Genomic DNA, 13,858 nt, shown 5'->3' on the forward strand with positions numbered 1-13,858 from the left:
ATTTTAATACTAGATCTAATATAATGAAACAAACTTTTAATTCTAGCGTACATATATATATATATATATATATATATATATATATATATATATATATATATATATATATATATATATATATATATATATATATATATATATATATTTCTTTTCAATTCAAATTTAATTTTCAAAAATTTCAATTATTATTATTCTTCTTTGGTACACGAATTACATTAATGACACCAATATTATCATGCATTTTATTATGCTGGTTTAGATCAAAAATTTCTGATTTCAGAATATAAAAGTTTCATTTCAATTTTTGAAATTTCGATTACATAATATTCAGGATTTTTTTTACTTTGAATCGGTAGTTTTTTTTCGTTTTAAAGAAGAAAAAACGATTGTTTCCGCAGAAAATGGTAAATTTTGATCTCTCTTCAAATTTTCACACTTTACGAATCCAAGAAAATCTACACGCTATAACAATCGATTTTGTTTTAATTATTTTTCTTTAATAACTAATAACAATCAATTTATTAATAAAAATATGTACACAAATATAGTATCGAAAATCTTCCATTCCAATCTTCTATAGCAAAGTCCATTAATTGAAAATTAACAGAAAAAACTAACGGATAAAAAATCATATCAATTTTACACGTGACATAATTCGATATTCAATGTAAAGATCACGACAGAAGATTCTCCATTAATAAATTGCACTGCATCATCTACTATAAATACACGTTTCTGCAGTCTATCTCTAATACCTAGCTAGAGCTAATGCAAATCCACATGTAACCGCTTTTTTTGGGTGGATGAATTCCGATTCCGGTTTGATCGGGCCGCTCTTTCCGGGCTAGCCCGATGAGCCCGGAACTTCAAAATTGGCCATGTACCGGATTTCGACTCCAAAATAATGCTCTCAATAGTCATATTTCGTTCTTCTTCATCCATTTATATATTTTAATATTATATATATTGATCGTGTGTTTAGTTACAGTGTGTTTAGTTACGAATACAAAATAATTTGTGGGCATTCTTCTGCCATTTCTAATGGAAAATATTTCTTTATGAATTCGGGCCACTAAATAAGACTCTCAACAATTTTATCACCCATATAAATTGAAGTAGAAGTTGTTGAGAGCCTTATTTTGGAGGCCGGAATTAATGAAAGAAAACCGAGGTCCTGTCTGTTATGAAATATTATCAACCTAGAAATATACGTAAGTTTTGTTAAATAACTTATCAGTTTATATAGTGTTATACTAGGGCCCATTTGGTTGGGATAGTATCAATGATTAACTAAATAGTTGGATTTTGTTTGATGTTTGGTATCCCAAATAACTTATCGGGTTGACCCGCAAATATTATGTTATCATGAATTATCTTGCCTTTTAAGCATATTTTTTGTTGGACATTCCAAACTTCAATAAAACAATGGGATTATTACAAATAAGCCCATCAATGGGTACTTATTCATAAAGAGATCCAGACAAAAAACTCATTACCAATAAGTCCACACATGGTCCAGATTTTCGTAAATGACTAAAATAGCCCCTCATACTGTAATATTCTCCAATTTCATCCTTAACTTAATTTAACTTCAATTTGACCCCAAATTTCACAAATTATTCAATTTTGACCCATTATTTTTTTTTCAAAAAAAAGAAAGAAAATCAAAAAAAAAACAATTTCCCGCTGGATTCCGGCGGTCAACGCCGGTCTCCGGCGTTGACTTTTCAAAAAAAAAATCTTTTCTTCCGGATTTTTTCGCCGGTCTATGGCGTTGACTTTTTCGATTTTTTTTTCTCTTTTCTGTAACATTTTTTTTTTCGTTTAAACAGCAATATTGCTGTGATTGACAGTAATATTATCTATATTACTGTTAAACACAGTAAAATTAATTAAATTACAGTTTAACACAGTAATATTGCTATATTAATCTCTAGCACAGTAATATTAACACAACAAAACTCATTATTATTGTGTAATAGAGTAATATTACTATGTTGACCGTTCAACAAATGTTAACAAAATAAAAGGCCAAAATAATTAACATTACTGTGAGTGATAGTAATATTACTATAACAACAGTAATATTACCGTCAATCACAGTAATATTACAATAGTAGACAGTAATATTATTACGTTACTCTGTGAATAACTCAAACAAACAAAAAAATCTAAACAAAATAATAATATTGATGTGGTTGACATCAATATTACTATAACAACAGTAATATTACCGTCAACCACAATAATATTATTGTGTTCACAGTAATATTACAATAATAGCCAGTAATACTATTACGTTACTCCGTGAATAACTCAAACAAAACAAAAAACCCAAAAAAATAATAATATTGATGTTGTTGATAGTAATATTATTGTGTTTACATTTATTTTACTGTCAACGACAGTAATATAATTACGTTGCTGTCAACAAATCAAACAAAATAAAAAAAATAACAAAAAATAAAAAATAATAATATTACATTAATTTACTGTCAACGGCAGCACAATTACATAAATGTATTGTCAACGACAGTACAATTACGTTAATTAACTATCATTAACAGTATAATTACGTTAATTTACTGTCAGTGACGGCACAACACAGTCATATTTAGCGATTTGAGTTCGATATTTTGACCGAACAAAAAACAAATTAACTTGTCGTGCATAACTTGCTCGATACAATGTTTATATTTCGTATGATTTGCATGTTATTACACAAGAGTGAAATTTACTGAATTCACGTACATTTGATTGGACTCGTTTGTAAAAATGTGATAGATGGCAAGAATGTGCTCTATTTCTCGAAAGAGGAGGTTGATAAGATGCTTGAGCCGTTAAAGTACACCTTGATTGGTAAGTTTTCTCATGGGATACCTCACTACAAAGTTATGGAGAAGTTTATTTACGATTTAAAGCCCCGCGGTTCCTTTGAGTTGCATAAATTGAATTATCGGCATGTGTTGATTCAATTCTCGGTATTAGATGATTATTCTTTGCTTTTGAGAAGATCGATATGCTATATTGATGGGCTGCCCATGCGTGTTTTTAAATATACTCCGGGCTTTAATTTGAAAAACGAAACTTCTATAGCGCCGGTCTGGGTTAATGTGCCGGGAGTTCCTCCTTATATGTACAACCGGGAAGCTATATTCTTCCTTGCTTCTTCTATTGGAAATCCACTTGAGTTTGATGATTTTACAGCAGATCGAAAGAAGCTATCTGTTGCTCGATTTTGCGTCGAAATTGATCTCTTGAAACCGAGGGTTGAACAAATTCCGGTGATGACTGGCTATGATGATATTGAGATGATTTCCTTGCCGGTAAACTACGAGAACGTCCCAAAATTCTGCACGTTTTGTTCTCACCTGGGTCACTCGGTTGAAAATTGTTATATGAATGGAAATGCTAAAAAACCGGATTTTCCACCACCGCCACAACGGATTCCCAAACCCACAGCCCCACCAAAGGAAAAACAAGTTTGGCGACGAGTTGAAAAGAGGAAAAATGTTGTTGTTGAAAACATGGATATTCCTAAAACATCGGGGACAAAATCAACTGAAAATCCTAGTTTTTCTCAAGCTATTGTGCGGACTACTGCCGATAATATTAGTGAAGGAGATTTTGAGCATTACAACCCCTTTGAATTGTTGGAGAGTGGGGTTCAAGAGGATATAGAGGCTGCTCATATTCAACCGGATGTTGCTTCCAAACATGTTCCAAAATCTTCGAAAAAGGGCCGAAAAAATACTTCTAACACCAAACAACCGATGAGTCCAGACCCTATAGATACTATTGCCGATGATCAAGCAGCTGATTTAGATGATATGGAGGCCTTATCCATGTCCAAAAAAAATCAGCATGTGTCTCCCTCCAAAAAGAACAGAAATCAAGCTTCTAGCTCCCGAACCGCAAAGGGGGCAGCCCCCTCAACCCCCTCTCTATCACCTTCAGCCACTTCGGTGGCCAAGGATTTTCCCCTTAATCATGGGATACACGGACGAGAGGGGTCAGGACTTTCGGCGGGTACGGATCCGATTACACCTACGTCGGCTGCCTTATTTTGCGAACACTATGTGATCACGCTACTCCGGGCTCTATCACTGATGAACCTTCGGCCTCGTGGCGATCGAGCCTAATTGATGCTGAGCGTTGGCGTTTGCAGAATGCCGAACGTTGGCATGCGGAGGAGGCCCACCTTATTGGTAACTCATTCTTTGTCACATCTCGGAAATCTTCAGATGGGTCGCATTCCCCCTCTTCTTGATGTCGGGTAAATTCTTGGTTTGGAATGCAAGGGGGGTAAAGAATAAGGCGACCCAATCCCACTTGCGCTTTATTTGTCGCCAACATAGAGTTAATTTATTGGTTATTTCTGAACCTATGACTGAGTTTGTGCATGATTACTATTGCCGTCGCTTGGGTTTCGTTGCTGGTTTGTCTAATTGTGCGGGGAAGATCTGGATTTTTTGGGATCACAATTTTCGAGTCGAGTTGCTTAGGGATGAGGTACAATTATTGCATGTCAGATGCATATCTGGTTTATTTGGTGCTCCTTTTGTATTTACTGCGGTCTATGCTAGATGCTCTCGTTCCGAGCGCCGTGTTTTGTGGAATTCGTTCCGCGACATTTTTGAGACGATTGGTGACACTCCTTGGATTTGTGGGGGTGACTTCAACTCAATCTTACTTGAGTCAGAACGGAATAGATCGGTTTCGGATAGAAGACTAGATATGGCTGAGTTTGGTGCTATGGTTTCGGATTGTGAACTTTCGGATGCCGGGTTCTCTGGGGCTAGTTCTTGCTATACTTGGGAGAGCCCTTCAGGTCTTTTGGAGCGTTTGGACAGGATTCTATATAACTCTGCTTGGCTAGATTTATTGCCTATTACGCAGGTTACCCACCTCTCACGGACCTGGTCGGATCATGCTCCTCTTTTGGTTTCATCGGCTGCTTCTTCGTCTAGGCCTCCTGCTTCATTCCGGTTTCAGCATATGTGGATCCGCCACGCTACGTTTCGTCAGATTGTGGAACAGGTTTGGGATTTTCCGTGTGCTCAGACGGGGATGCATCGATTACATACGAAGTTGAGACGATTGAAACAGAAGCTTCAGTGGTGGAATTGGAATGTTTTCGGGGACGTGTTCAAGAATAAAGAGAGGGCCGAGGCAGCTGTTCTAGAGGCCGAGCACATATATGACTTGGATCGATCCCCCGAGAATCGTGCAAATTTGAAAAAGGCCACTGCTGAACTTACTCTCATGCTCAATATTGAGGAGGACTTTTGGAAGCAGAAGGCAGCTTGTAGATGGGCGACTGATGGAGAGAGGAACTCTAAGTTTTTCCACTCGTTAGTCAAGAAAAAGCGATGTGTCAATCGAATCCACTCTATCTCTCATGGTGATTTGGTTCACACATCAGCTCAGGAGATCAAGGATTCGGGCGTTGATTTCTTTAGCAAGCTTCTTACCGATGATATGCCTAGTTTGCTTCCGGTTGATGAGTCCCTATTTTCCGCTCCTCAAAGGGACTTTTCTTCAGTCTCTACTCGTCCGTCAGTTGAGGAGATCAAAGATGCGGTGTTTGGGATTTGTCGAGATAGTGCTTCGGGTCCTGATGGGTATTCTTCGCTATTTTATCAGCATTGTTGGGACTTGATTCAGTGTGATGTTTGTGAAGCGGTTTGGGATTTCTTCGAGGGTGGATCTATGCCTGCGAGCTTCACCGCTACCACCTTGGTTCTTATTCCAAAGGTGGACTTTCCGACGGCTTGGACAGATTTCCGCCCGATTAGCTTGTGCAACGTGACCAATAAAATTATCACCAAGGTACTTACGAACAGACTGGCACCTCACTTGCCCCACATTATTTCTCCTTCTCAGAGTGGGTTTGTTCAGGGTCGCCTCATTAGTGATAATATTTTATTAGCACAAGAGATGGTCCACTCGATATCAGTTCGTTGTCGAAATCCGAATCTTATTTTGAAGCTGGATATGGCAAAGGCTTATGATAGGGTTCAGTGGCGGTTCTTATTTCGTGTACTCGAGCTGATGGGTTTCTCGGCGAACTTGGTTGATATTATTCGGCGATGTGTTTCGTCGTGCCAGTTCTCTTTACTAATCAACGGGGAGCTGACGGGGTATTTCACTTCGTCTCGTGGTCTAAGGCAGGGAGATCCGCTCTCGCCGACTCTTTTTGTACTTGCGGCTGAGTATTTTTCGAGAGGTCTCGATGCACTATACAGCCGTTGCCCAAGCATGTTTTATTCTACAAGGGGAGGCATTCCTATATCCCATTTGGCCTATGCGGATGATGTGATGATATTTACCTCGTGCCATAATTTTGGACTGAAGAAGTTGCGGGATTTTCTCGATCATTACTGTCGGACTTCGGGTCAGTTGATTAGTGTGCACAAGAGCACTTTCACAGTTGATAGGGCATGTTCTGATGGTCATCTTCGCACTATTTCTCGGATTCTCAGTTATCCGAGAAAGGATCTTCCTATCATTTATCTTGGAGCACCACTATACAAAGGGAGGGACCGGGGCAGTTTGTTTCACACTTTGCTTGATCGCATGCAAGCGAGGATTTCGGGATGGGCTCGGACCGCTTTGGCTTTCGGGGGCCGTCTTGCCTTGATCCGGAGTACACTTTCGACTATGGCTTTGCATCTTGTTCAGGTTATTCAACCTCCGCAGTACATTATTCAGCAGATTGAGCAGTGCATGGCCCGATTTCTCTGGGGATCTTATGGTAATCAGCGCCGGCCTCATTGGGTTGCTTGGGAGACGATTTGTCGGCCAGTTGGTGAGGGTGGCTTGGGGTTGAGGCGTTTGACGGATGTGATTGACGCCTTCACTTACAAGCTCTGGTTCCGATTCCGTGCCCAGGATTCTCTTTGGGCCCGTTTTCTCCGAAACAAGTATTGTCGGAATCGGTTCCCAGGTTCATCCGTTGTGTCTTCACTCTATAGCACGGTGTGGAAGCGCATGTGCCGTGTCCGAGAGCGTGTTCAAGCTCAAATATTTTGGCGGATTGGTCCAGGTCATGTTTATTTCTGGCACGACCACTGGTTTGGCGATGGTCCCCTTTCGGGCATTATTGATGGTGGTCGGCTAACGTCAGTTCGTGTGGAGTATTATTTGGTTAACGGTCAGTGGGATCGAAACAAGCTAGCTGAGGATATTCCTTTTGAGTGGATCGATAGGATTTGCTCGGTCCCAATCTCTGGTGCTTCGGGTGATTTGCCCATTTGGAGAGCTTCTTCGGATGGCAAGTTTTCCTTGACCTCGGCTTGGGCCTTGATACGACAGCAGCATACCCCTACCCCTCTTCTTCGTATATTTTGGGGATCTTGTCTTACTCCTACAATTTCTATCTTTCTTTGGCGTCTCCTTCTTCAGCGTCTTCCAGTGGATACCAAACTTCAGTCTCGAGGCACCTCTCTTGCCTCGAGGTGCTATTGTTGTCCAGATCCATCTATTCCTGTGTCGAGTCTTGTATCTCAGTCTGTCGAGTCTCCTTCTGTTGAGTCGATTGATCATATCTTCGTGGAGAGCCCGACGGCTAAGAGGGGTCATCCAGCACATCAGGATTCTTCACCAAACCAACTTACTTTCGGCGGACAGCTGGACTGGCATTCCCCACGTGGCTGAGTCTCTTGGCCTATATTACCGAGTCAGAACACCAACTCTCACACCTCATCGAGTTGTTTGGCTTCCACCGTATCCGGGTTGGGTGAAGCTAAACACAGACGGAGCACGTAGAGCATCCACCCAGATTGCAGCTATTGGCGGGATTATCAGAGGTTCGGACGCTGAGGCCATAGTTGCATTTCACGAGAGGATCTCTGCCCCGAGCAGTATTGCGGCCGAGCTTGCTGCCCTTGCCTCGGGGCTGCGATTTGTTATTCAGAGGCAATTCACTAGAGTTTGGATCGAGCTTGACGCAGAAGTCGCTGTTCGACTTCTTTCGCACACGGACCAAGGTCATTGGAGTCTTCAGAGTTCTCTCACGGCGATCCGGAACTCTCTTTCTACTTTGGAGTACAGGATTACACATATCTACCGGGAGGGCAATAAAGTAGCTGATGCATTAGCTAACTTGGGGTGTCAGACCGAGTTGGCTCGTACCTTCACAACAACGGAACTTCCCCGACCTATTCAGCAGATGATTCGGATGGACCAGCTTGGATATCCATCCTTTCGACGACAGTCTCGCACATAGGTGCCATGCATTCCACGTTTTTATATTATTGGCAATTTAGGAATTTTCGTGAACTTTACATGTTAGGAAGGGTTGGGGTGATTATGGATTGTTTGGGTCTATCAAGACTAGACTGTTTGCCGAATGGTGCCACACATTTCGCAGTCGTTATACCTGTTTCGCCCATTTTTGGCGAAAGTGTAAGTGGCCTCGGCTGTTGTGGTGAGGCGAACGGTCTACCTTGGTCTTCCCCGACCTTCTATGATCATTCCCACCCCGTCCTTTTTATTATTTGGGCAACCTGTTTTGCCCGTTTTCTTAACCTTTTGTTAGTTACCTATTGTCTTTTGTTTGTCAATTGCTATTATTAGCCATATGTTGGGCAGTAGCAATTTGAGCGAAACTCATTATGTACTTCTTAAATTTGTTTTATAAACAGGTAGGGGGTCAAGCCTAACCCCCCACCCTCATCGGGTGTCGTTCTCTTGAAAAAAAAAAAAAAAAAAAGTTGTATCCATAACACAAATCCATTCACCTATCAGGCAATTAGGGAAAATTGAGTGCTATATTTAGTTATTTATGTTGAGTGAATTTGAATCGTAAATTTATGTATAATCACAAATACATACATGTGTAAACCTGTTTAGTGGGTTACCTAATCAAATCAGCGACTCAAACCCAACCGATGTAAATAACCAGGTGTAGCATATAACTACCCGGCAATTAGTCCACGATTTAGGATTTTTTTTATCCTTTATTTAATGTTTGTCGCATTTTAATTTAGAGATATGACGTCAATCACATTATATTTTTATGCCCCAATACCTTGTCAGAATATAGTTGCTGAGTTGGGCCCATTCATTTTCAAATGAGTATATACAGCAAACAAAAATATGTCAAGCAATATTTAAAATCAAGATCAAAATTTTAAAAAAAATACATATTTATATAATTGTAACAATACAATCTTTATTTAGTTCATTAGTTGTAAAAGAATGTCAACGAAAAACAAACTTAGCGATTCCTTTCGTTGAAAATTAACGGATAACGGATAAACGAACACGTCAACCACGGAAAAAATAAATAAAAATCAATGGATCGGATTACATTAAAAAGGAAAAAACCCTTCAATTAATCATACACGTGAACGCAACTCGATTTAATGTAAATATCTCGGCCGATGATTTTCAATTACAAAAAGGTAATAATACATTATCGTCCTACGCAGTATAAATACACGTTCGACCACCCTAGGCCTAGTACAAAATTTTATTTTACCAAAACACATTCACGGTTGATCGGGCTGCCCTCCACGGGTCGACGGGCCGGCCCGATTATTCGTTCCTTTACATATGTGAATTTTTTTGCGGACAATTTCGAGCTCTTTCTCGGTCTTTTCAATCTCGAAACTAAGCTTTCTCGCCACTGAAAAGTGGCCGTGCACGGAATGTTCTAATCTCATTTTCGCCTCCATCATAAGGCTCTCAATCGTTGCATCCCTTTCTTCTTCCTCCACCGATTTCAGTATTTTCAACGTGTTTTGCATCCCAAAAAGATGATACACGTTTTCAAAATCGTTGGATCTTTCCGCCGGGAACTACTTGGCGAGCGCGCAGTTTTGGTCGCATTTTCTGCACTGGTGCTTGCATGCAGCGCACGCTTGTTGGGCTACCGGGACAGCGTTGGCAATTTATATTAATTATAGAAAAAATTCAATGTATATCTTGTATTTAATCTTTTCGCTTGTGTGATATGAAGAAGACGAAGGCGAAGGGCGAATATTTTGTAGTGAAGACGCAGTGATTACGTCATCATGGAAAGAATCCTGCGTTTTTTTTTTATCGATTTTTGTTTTTTGAAATAGCAGCATAAGTTTAATTGCTGTTGGATTTGATTTGATAGTAGGAATTAGGAAACATTCATTAAAAGAATATCCAAAAAAACTTATGAACATAATTTGTAATAGAAGATTGCAAATTGCATTGCATGAATTTTTCTACCATATTTGTGTACCATTTTTTTATACTAATTTTTTCGAAATTTAGAATTATTTGGTGATTTTGGAACCGTTATAAATGAAAATGTTCATCGTTAGAGTATTGTTCGATTGTTACTATTAAGTCGTCGATTGACTAAATAATAGGAGTTATAATCGGTTGACATAATATATATTCAAGACATCTCGACTCCAACAATTAAAAACTCAAACTCGTAAACAAATGATAATATCCAATAAAATTAGTAGCTATAGAAGATTAAATTTTCACATAGTTAATAAAACAAAAAATCCGAAGTATCGCTAAAATATTACAATCTAGCTTCTGATTAATGTTAAATTAGAGGCGTTATTGAAATATCACATCTAAAATCAAAGTAGTAACTAATTAATTATCAAGTAGGGGAATGTCTTACTGTGATCTCTACGCCTTGATTCGGGATTTTTTCGAGCTTCGAGTGTAAATGGTTATTCTAGTTAATTATGACACGGTTCCAATATTTTATTTCCTTAATTCATTTTTTTTAATTTGATTAACAAAGTTTAACTAAAATTTCATATTATAAGTTTAAAAAAATTCCAAATAAAAACAAATGTTTAAAAAAAATTATTTGCAGGCTTAAACTTGTAGTCTTATATATAAGGGTAAATTCCACTTTACCCCCTTGTACTCTGCCCAAGAACCACTTTACCCCCTCGTACTCTTAATTTCGTCGATTTACCCCCTTGTACTTGTACAATTTTCCAATACAACCCTCTTCGTCAACTTTTTTCGATTTTGACTCTGACGCCATTTGGTCAAGAGTCAAAATATTGACGTAAATATTGAGTTTTTTCGATTTTGACTCTCGAGATTAGAAAAGAGAAAGTTTCACACATTCATATATTTTTTTCTTTGCACTGGGTGGAATCGATCAATTTTTGGGTCTTGATTTTTACTAAGTTAGGGGTTCAATTTGGGGATATCTTGGAAGGGGAAGTGGTGGGAGAAGAATAAATGACAATATTGACGGAGGAGAAACGACGCGTTATATGCAGTGGCAATTTTGTAATTTACAGAGTTGACCAAATGGCGTTAGAGTCAAAATTGACAAAAAATGAAGGAAAGGGGTGTATTGGGAAATTGTACAAGTACAAGGGGGTAAATCGATAAAATTGAGAGTACGAGGGGGTAAAGTGACTCTCAGGCAGAGTACGAGGGGGTAAAGTGGAATTTACCCTATATATAAAACAAAAATTGAAAATCAGATTTAAGAAAATATATTATTAAGTAATATTTATATAACAATTTGTTTTTTTCTTATAATGGAAAAACTACTTTACCGTAGCTATGGTGGGTCGGGCTGAGTACGGAAATATTCAGTATGCTATAAGCAGGGCTGGCCCAAGTCCAAGGCGAGTGAGTGTAGAGCCTCCAACTGTGATAAATTATATATATGACTATGTACAAAAGTTTTCAAGAATTATTTTTAGCTCAGTTGGCAAAACCATAAAATATGTGCAGTAGGTAAAATGTTCCGAATGATTGAATTATTAGTTTACTAGTTCCGAATGATTGAATTATTTGATGATTTGTTATTATTATTAGGGCAAATGGCAAAAAGGCCCATCACATGGGACTTAAATGCATTTTAGTCCACAAAAAAAACAGTCTCTCAATTAAGTCCATCCCCATGTCTTTAGTCTAAAATACCCTCAATAATATAATTCTTATCAATTCCACCCAATATGATCTAACTTCCTTAATATTACACATTGACCCCGGATTTAAACAAATATATCACATTAACCCCCAAAACTTTTTTTTTTCAGAAAATATTTTTTTTTCTGAAATGTTTTTTTTCGGGCCAGATTCCGGCGTTGGCTTTTTTTTTTCTTTTTTTTTTTTTTTTTTTTGAAATTTTTTTTTTCCTGAATTTTTTTTCCGGCCGGTCAACCACCGTTGACCGCCGGTCTCCGGCGTTGACTTTTTTTTTTTTTTTTTTTTTTGAATTGTTTTTTCTTAGAAAAAAAATATTATAATTAATATTACTGTTTTGACTACTAAATTACTGTCTCAGACAGTAATATTACTGTTTGGGACAGTAATATTATGAATATTATTTTTCCGAACAGTAATATTATTAATATTATTGTCTAAGACAGTTAAATTACTGTTGGAGACAGTAATTTAACATCCAAGACAGTAATATTAATTAAAATAAATTTTTTTAAGGAAAAAAATAAAAAAAAAAAAGTCAATTAACAGTTAAATTACTGTCTCCGACAGTTAAATAACTGCTGGAGACAGTAATTTAGCAAAGAATACAGTAATATTAATTAAAAATATTTTTTTAAGAATAAAAAAGTCAATTAACAGTTAAATTACTGTCTCCGACAGTTAAATAACGGTTGGAGACAATAATTTAGCAACGAATACAGTAATATTAATTAAAATATTTTTGAAGAAAAAAAAACAGTCAATTAACAGTTAAATTACTGTCTCCGACAATTAAATAGCTGCCGGAGACAGTAATTTAGCAGCCAAGACAGTAAAATTAATTTAAATATTTTTTTTAAGAAAAAAAAAAAAAAAAAAAAAAAGTCAACGCCGAGACCCGGCGGTCAACGGCCGTTGACCGGCCGGAAAAATTTTTCAGGAAAACAAAATTCAATAAAAAAAAAAAAAAAAAAGTCAAGGCCGGCCGGCGGTCTCCGGCGGTCAACGCCGGAATCTGGCCGGAAAAAAAATTATTTTCAGAAAAAAAAAGTTTTGGGGGTTAATGTGATATATTTGTTAAAATCCGGGTCAATGTGTAACATTAAGGAAGTTAGAGCATAATCGGTGGGATTGATAAGAATTAGGGTTAAAATTGGGGTCAAAATTGAAATTATGGTTAAAATTGGTTAATTGATGAAATTTGGCTAAATTGGGGTGTAAATCATGAAATTGGAGTTGAATTGGGTTTCAATGAATTAGGGGTAATTTTGGTATATGTAGAAGGATTTTCCTTATTTGCAAATAAGTTTGAATGGGGTGGATTTATTTGGAAGACAAAAAAGTTGGATGTCCCTATTTTAATTAAGTGCCCTTGTCATGGGCTTTTTTGTGATTACCCCTTTTTATTATTAAGCCATCAATTGATTGATTAAATAGTAGGAGTTATAAAACATGACATATTAGTGTATGTTTATTGTCAAATTAAATTAGATGTGCATGCTATTGAAACATGACATTTAGCATCGAAATTTTGGCAGTTTTAATACTAGATCTAATACAATGAAACAAACTTTTAATTCTAGTATACTAGTAACTCACCCGTGCGATGCACGGGCAATTCTATGTTTAATTTTTTTAATGACTAAAACACGTCGATGATGTAAATCAAACACCTTTGCGAGTGAAAATAAGATTCTAATGCAATGCATGTGGGTGATATAAAAAATAAAAGTAGGGTTAAGATAAAATAATCGAACTAAAACTTTGAATAGTTGATATATAACACGGTATAATCTAATTTTTTAAAACCGATATCAATTTCATTTGATTTAATTAAGTACCGAGATAAACAAAATAAATGATAAATTAAAATATAAAATACGAAAAATTGTGATGTGAAAATAAGATACATTATCTGACCCATGGTACAACTATCCCGTTCCATACACTCGGA

Source organism: Erythranthe guttata, chromosome 10, assembly GCF_056151865.1.
Source record: "Erythranthe guttata isolate IM_541 chromosome 10, IM_541, whole genome shotgun sequence".
Taxonomy (NCBI): domain Eukaryota; kingdom Viridiplantae; phylum Streptophyta; class Magnoliopsida; order Lamiales; family Phrymaceae; genus Erythranthe; species Erythranthe guttata.